Below are 6,412 nucleotides of genomic sequence, written 5' to 3' on the forward strand. Positions count from 1 at the left end.
CCTTTACTGCACTTCACAGATGTTGTGCTTTTTTACAGACGGAAGGCAAGACCTTCCACCAACAAAAAGATTATGACTTACTATATTGTGATACTCACTTTATTGTCGTGATAATATTGTCGGGAACCAAACCCACTGTATCTCCAAGGCACGCCTGTCTATAATTTCCTTAACTTGCTCCCAGCTGATGGACATGGAAGCTACTTCCAATTTTCATTATTATATATAAAGTTGCGGAGCACCCACATATACCCACCAATTTTGTACTTGTTTGAATATCCCCTTAAGGTAAGTTCCTAGGAGTGGAATTGTGGGATCAAAGGGTATGTACATTTGACCTTTTGATACTGCCAAACTGTCCTACGGAACAGTTTTTGGTGTCTGTGGCCCCACCAATGGTGTATGAGTATTCTGTTATCTTCCCACAAAACTGAGTGTGGTTCTTTTCAATCTCTGCACACCTGTTGGGTGAAAAATACCTTATTGTCACTTATATTTGCTTTTAAAAAATTAGTGTGATGGGTTAATTTTATGTGTCAGTTTGGCTAAGTTGTGGCTGCTGTGGCACCCAGTTTTGGGGCAAATACCAGTCTAGGTGCTGCTGTGAAGGTATTTTTTTTAGATGAGATTAACATTTAAATCAGTAGGTTTTGAGTAAAACAGATTAGCCTCCATAATGTGGGTGGGCCTCATTCAATCAATTGAAGGCCTTAAGAGAAAAGACTGAGGTCAACTTTTCCCTGAGTCGCCAGCGGCTTCCCTCCTGCATATTTTGGACTTGCCTGCCCCTACAATGGCATGAGCCAATTTCTTAAAATAAATCTCAATCTCTCTATATACACATATCCTATTGGTTTTATTTCTCTGGAGAACCCTGACTAATACAATTAGTCTGTTTATTGGCCGTCTGTATTTCTTTTCTTTTCATTTATTTTTGAAATTTCTTCTTCCTTCCCCCTCCCTTCCTTCCTTTTCCTTCCTTCCTTGGTTCCTTTTTTCCTAAAAATTATCTCCTTGCCCTTGCCTCTTTTTTTAGCCCCCCTGTTCATGCCTGACATGATGCAATGTGACCTGGGGACCCTCAAAGCAAGGAGCTCTGGTCTACACTCCCCAATTTTCTGACTAGGTACTTGGACGACAAGTGAGGTTATGCAAATATAACAAATAGACTGTATAAATAAAGCCAAGTAATTGAGAATGCTGCTTTGTTAAGGGAACTTATTTCTAAACCCGTCCCTCCTTTATCTATCAGTTAACAGCTGAACACAGAATTTCCTGTTGTTTCTTTTTTTCCCCCTCCTAGCAGTTGATGTCATCTCAGCCATCTAGAAGAACAATTTCCTGCAGTGATGGGCGTTCTGCGATGTCATTGGGATTACAAAAACTGGCAAGGAAATTTGCTATCAGCACTTATTACCGGAAATTAAAAGGAAATTAATTTTAAGCTTTCTGGGAAAGGAGCTGATCAGTGAAACAAACTTTTTCTTAATTTACTATACAAAGAAAGTCTGTTCTCTGTCTGCCAGAGAGAGAATGGCCTACAACTTCGAGATACTAAATAAACAGGGCTGCTGGAAGAGACAGATAATCCTATTTTGGTGAGCTAAATATCTGTGCCAATATGGTACCTATCTCCATACTAGATAGGCTGGTGACTGGACTATTTGTCAAGCAACCAGAGGAAGCTTTGAAATTTCCTACTTTCTATATCTTTGGTCAGATATATTAAGCAGGGTTTACTGCCCACCCCCTATTATAATGGAAGCAGGATGTCCTAGTTTTCTGTGGCTGCTGTAACAAATTATGACAAGCTGGTGGCTTAAAACAACAGAAATTTGTTTTCTCACAGTTCTGGAGGCCAGAAGTCCAAAATCCAGGTAGAACTGGGAATCACATCTGATCTATATTGAACAGGGAGAGGAAGTTGCTACAAATAAGAGCAATACTATTGCCAGAAGCAGGGGAACACATGCAGCTAGGCAGGCTCAGACACCAGACAGACAGGGCGGGAGAAAGACGGTGAGTGCAACTGAGACAGGCTGAGTTATGACATAGCTGGTGAGAAACCTAGTAAGTAGGGATGTCCCATGTCCATTAAATTTGGTAGCAGGTTTATCAATTTTGACTTCAGCAAGAATACTTTCAGTGGCGTGGGAAGCAGGAGGACCACTGAAGGGAGTTGAAGAATTAATGGGGATTGAGGAAAGTTGAAATGGGGATGGTCAGAAGCCAAAGGAATTAGGGTCTGTTTGGGGACATTCTTTGTACCGAGCACAGTGCGCTCATGCAGCCTTTCGGGACCCAAGGCCATGCCCTAAACCAGGAGCTTTCAAAGGCTGCTACGCAGACCGGCAGTATCAGGCAGCTGGAAACTCATCAGCAAAGCACGTTTTGGAGACTCGCCCAAGACCTACTGAATCAAAACTCTAGGGTGGAGCGCCGAAAAATCTATGTGTAACAGGCCCCGCAGGTGATTCTGAGAACTACAGGCCTGGGAGTCTGGAGGGACCCGTTTTGATAGAACTGGTGGTGCCATCTGTCTCAGGGAGGCGTCTGTGTGTGTTGTTAACACATTTGTTCTAGCTGGGTCTGCTTGGAGCAGCAAGTTTGGTTTGGGGTGTGGTTTGGGGTGGGGGGTGAGGGTGTTGGGCCTAAGGGCATGAATTTCTGCAAAGCAAGCAAATGTGCAGAAGGACTGGCTCCTTCCCGGAGCAGGATCACCGCTGCTGGAGTATGAAACACACTTGTTTTGATCTTTCAAGCAGATCAGCAGTTTGACATGTTTCCATTCCAGCAACTCGCTGCAAGGACAAGGCTGGTGTTCAGCTGAGCTGTCACGACGTGGCATTTCTCACAATGTTTGCACAGCCCTGGGAAATGTTAACCAGAAACTTGGTGTGCTCTTTGACGTCAGTCTTTATGGTTGAAAACCTTTCTAAAATGGATCTTTCTGCCATTTCAGAGACTAACATCCATAGTATTTTAGAGAATAATAATCCAAAGTAGCAAAGTTGGGAAAGATATATTGTCTTTACAAAGCAGAGTGGGTTTAAGATGAGTTCTCCAATAGTATTACTCTCCCTTGCACTCTGATTTGCTTCCTTGAGAGGAAGAGTTTGGGATGGATGGAGTTCCTGCTGGCGGCTAGGATTTACGCTATCTATGGCAGGCTGTTGTGCATCTTATGTCCCCTAAATAGCTGCACATGAAGGTCGTCTGTCCGGTGGGCAGATTACAGGAAGTATGGCCCAGTGAAAACTGGATGAGGGCAGGGCTGGTTACAGTTTTTATCCCTAAAACCTAGAATTATACCAGCACCCAACAAACATGTTGAATGAATGAAAGAACATGGTTGTTGTAATTCAATTTTTAATCATTCTAGAATCGATAGGTCTCAGAGTTACTATTCTGAGCATTAATTCCCCTATCTGGGACCGTAAGGATAGCCCGTGTAGGCAGGACTGGTTACATAATTTGCAGGGGCTGGTGCAAAATAGAAATGCAGAGCCCCATATTCAAAAATGAGTAAGAACTTCAGGACAGCGACAGCAGAGTATTAAACCAAGTACAAGGCCCTTCCAAGTGGGGCCTATGCTCCTACACAAGGCCCATGAAGGAGAGGCTACAGGTAGAATGTGGGATGAAATCATCCTAATCCTGGTAACTTCTGGAAATAGCTTTAAAATTTCTTTTTTTGCAGAAATCCTTAAAATGACCGTTTAATGTAGTTATTTTCTCCTTTTCCATGAAAAAGAAGGGCACTATCAAAATGGAGAGTATCTGTGATAGGATTGGATCATTCCAATTTTTCTCTCCCAACTTGGAAAGCCTGTTGCCATGTTGCTCTACAGTGTCTCCCACTGGAGAGACCAGAGGATTTTCCCATCCGTTGATGTTGGACTTGGCATATGACTCACTTTGGCCAATGGAGTGTTAGTAGACATGATGTGAGCAAAGACTTTAAATGTACTCCTGTAGTTTGGCCTGGCCTTTTGTCCTCTCTCATGAGAACTGTCCTGGATAGCTGCTGGTCCAAGGACAATGAGAGACACATAGAGGAGACCTGATCCCTATCTACAGCCCAAAGCAGAGCTGCTCCAGCTGCCCCACAGATCTGTGGAGAACAAAAAAAGAAATGCTTTTAGTGAGCCACTGAGATTTCAGAGTCATTTGTTACACAGCATTCACATAGCAGATATCTGACTAGTAAGGCGTCCTTCAGATGGATCTTAGCAAACAGATTTTGCTGTGTTTTTTTAAACTTTAGGAATGCTGAGAATAATGAAGGTGAGGCTAGAGAAAGAATCAAAATTAATGTTGAACACTGATGTACAATGCTGATGCTCAAATCAAGCCAACAAGCACCAAACAAACTCAGCAAGTGCTAAGCAAAGTGCTACTAAACAGTGCTAAGCTGGGTATCATTAAAGAGATCTTCTTTCAGTCATCTTTTTCTTTCTTTCTTTCTTTCTTTCTTTCTTTCTTTCTTCTTTTTCTTTCTTCTTTCTTTCTTTCTTTTCTTTCTTCTTTTCTTTCTTTTCTTTCTTTCTTTCTTTCTTTCTCTCTCTTCTCTCCTCCTCTTCCCCCCCTTCCTCCTCTTCCTCCTCATCCTCCTCTTCCTCTTCCTCCTCTTTCTCCTCTTTCTCCTCCTTCTTATTTAGATTTTGCAACTACCACATAGTAGCAGCAGAAGCAGCAGGAGGAAGAGGCCTCATTGTTAGGAATACTCCTCCTGTGTTTTGGCAAAGGTGGACACAGCAGTTACTGGCAAATCAACCCTGGCAGCAGGGAGGGCCATCGCAATAATGAGAAAAGCTCACAGAAAACACTCCCGCCACTCAGGGAGAGGCCCTGCTCCTAACCCATCTTTGGAGAAGATGAACTGTGATTAGCTCTTGGGGTTGGTGTCTTTTCTAAGAATTCCAGTGAAAGTCCCAAGCCCATCCTTGGAGCTAGGGTTGAGTTGGACTAACCCAGAAGATGTGATCCAAGAGTGAAAAGGAGAGGTTCCCTGTGGCAGACAGAATAATGCTTCCAACCCCATACAAAGAGGTCTATATCCTTATCCTGAGAAACTATGAATAGGTTACATGGCAAAGAGGAATTAAGATTGCCAGTCAACTGACCTTAAATGTGGCGGGCCAGCCGCCACAAATCGAACAGTACCTGAATGGGGGAGTGGGAATGAAAAAAGACACACAAAATGATGATGCGGCCAGTCTTCAGTGATCCTGAAGCGCGGAGTTTACTTTCCTTTACCAATTTATACCACCTGTGTACGTGCAGCTTAACAATCACGAATGTGCATTACCTCATTGAGAGTAAAATTTTCAACTTTTACATATAAACTACAGACTCACTGAAACTTCCCCAAAGTCATTATCTCAATGACAAAGCCCGCCAATTACCCTGATAATCATCAGTGATCTGTGTCCGGGAACTGGCCGTTCCCACCCATTCCTCAGCAGCTTGCAAGCACCCTCCAGGTGCAGGCAGAGACAATGCCTCAGGAGCTAAAACTGAGCCAGTCTGCAAGGCTTCAGAATAACAAGAAATCATGGCTCCCCACACTTAAACTAGGGAGATTATCCAGGTAAATATAATCACCAGTGTCCTTAAAAGTGGAAGAAGGAGGCAGAAGAGGGAGGAGAGAGAGAGAGTAGCATGAGAAGGACTTGGCCTGGCGTCGCGGGGTTTGAAGATGGAGGAATGAGACTAAGAGCCAAGGAGTGTGGGAAAGTGTAGAGACTGGAAAAAGCACAGAAACAGATTCTCCCTGTGGACCTCCGGGAGGAACAGAGCCCTGTGACACCTTGACTTTAGCTCAGTGAGACTTTTTGGGACTTCTCACCTTCAGAAACGTGAGATAATAAATCTGTGTTTCTTAAACTACTAAGTTTATGATAGTTTGTTACGAAAATGATAGAAAACAAAGTCATTCCTCAACAGAAAACTAGAGTGCTCTTACCAAAACCAAATGCTGGCCAAGCAAATAAGCCAGAACAGAAGTGTAGTGAAGTCTTCATCCCTGGGGCCTCTTATTCCATCACTCCCTGGATATTTTCTGACAGAGACAGAATTTACTTTATGAAGCGTGCAGATAGTAGTGTGCACCTGTTCCGAAAGCCAAAGCTCTTGTATCTCTGAGCAAGAGCAGAAAAGCCTCAGAGTGCTGCCTCAGAAAGTACTCCAAACAGGTTTGAAACCTGGTTCCTTCACTCACCTGCTGGGTAACCCTGGGTAAGTTGCTTAACTTCTCTGTGCCTCAGTAAAACGAGGATCACAAATGTCTATCTGAAGGAGTTTTTATGAAGATTAAGGATGTTAATACATATAACAAAGATCATTGCTGGCATATAGTTAAGACTCAATAAATGTTAAGACTTGCTATTATGACTAATACTACTGGGTC

Source organism: Rhinolophus ferrumequinum, chromosome 10, assembly GCF_004115265.2.
Source record: "Rhinolophus ferrumequinum isolate MPI-CBG mRhiFer1 chromosome 10, mRhiFer1_v1.p, whole genome shotgun sequence".
In the NCBI taxonomy this organism is placed as follows: Eukaryota; Metazoa; Chordata; class Mammalia; order Chiroptera; family Rhinolophidae; genus Rhinolophus; species Rhinolophus ferrumequinum.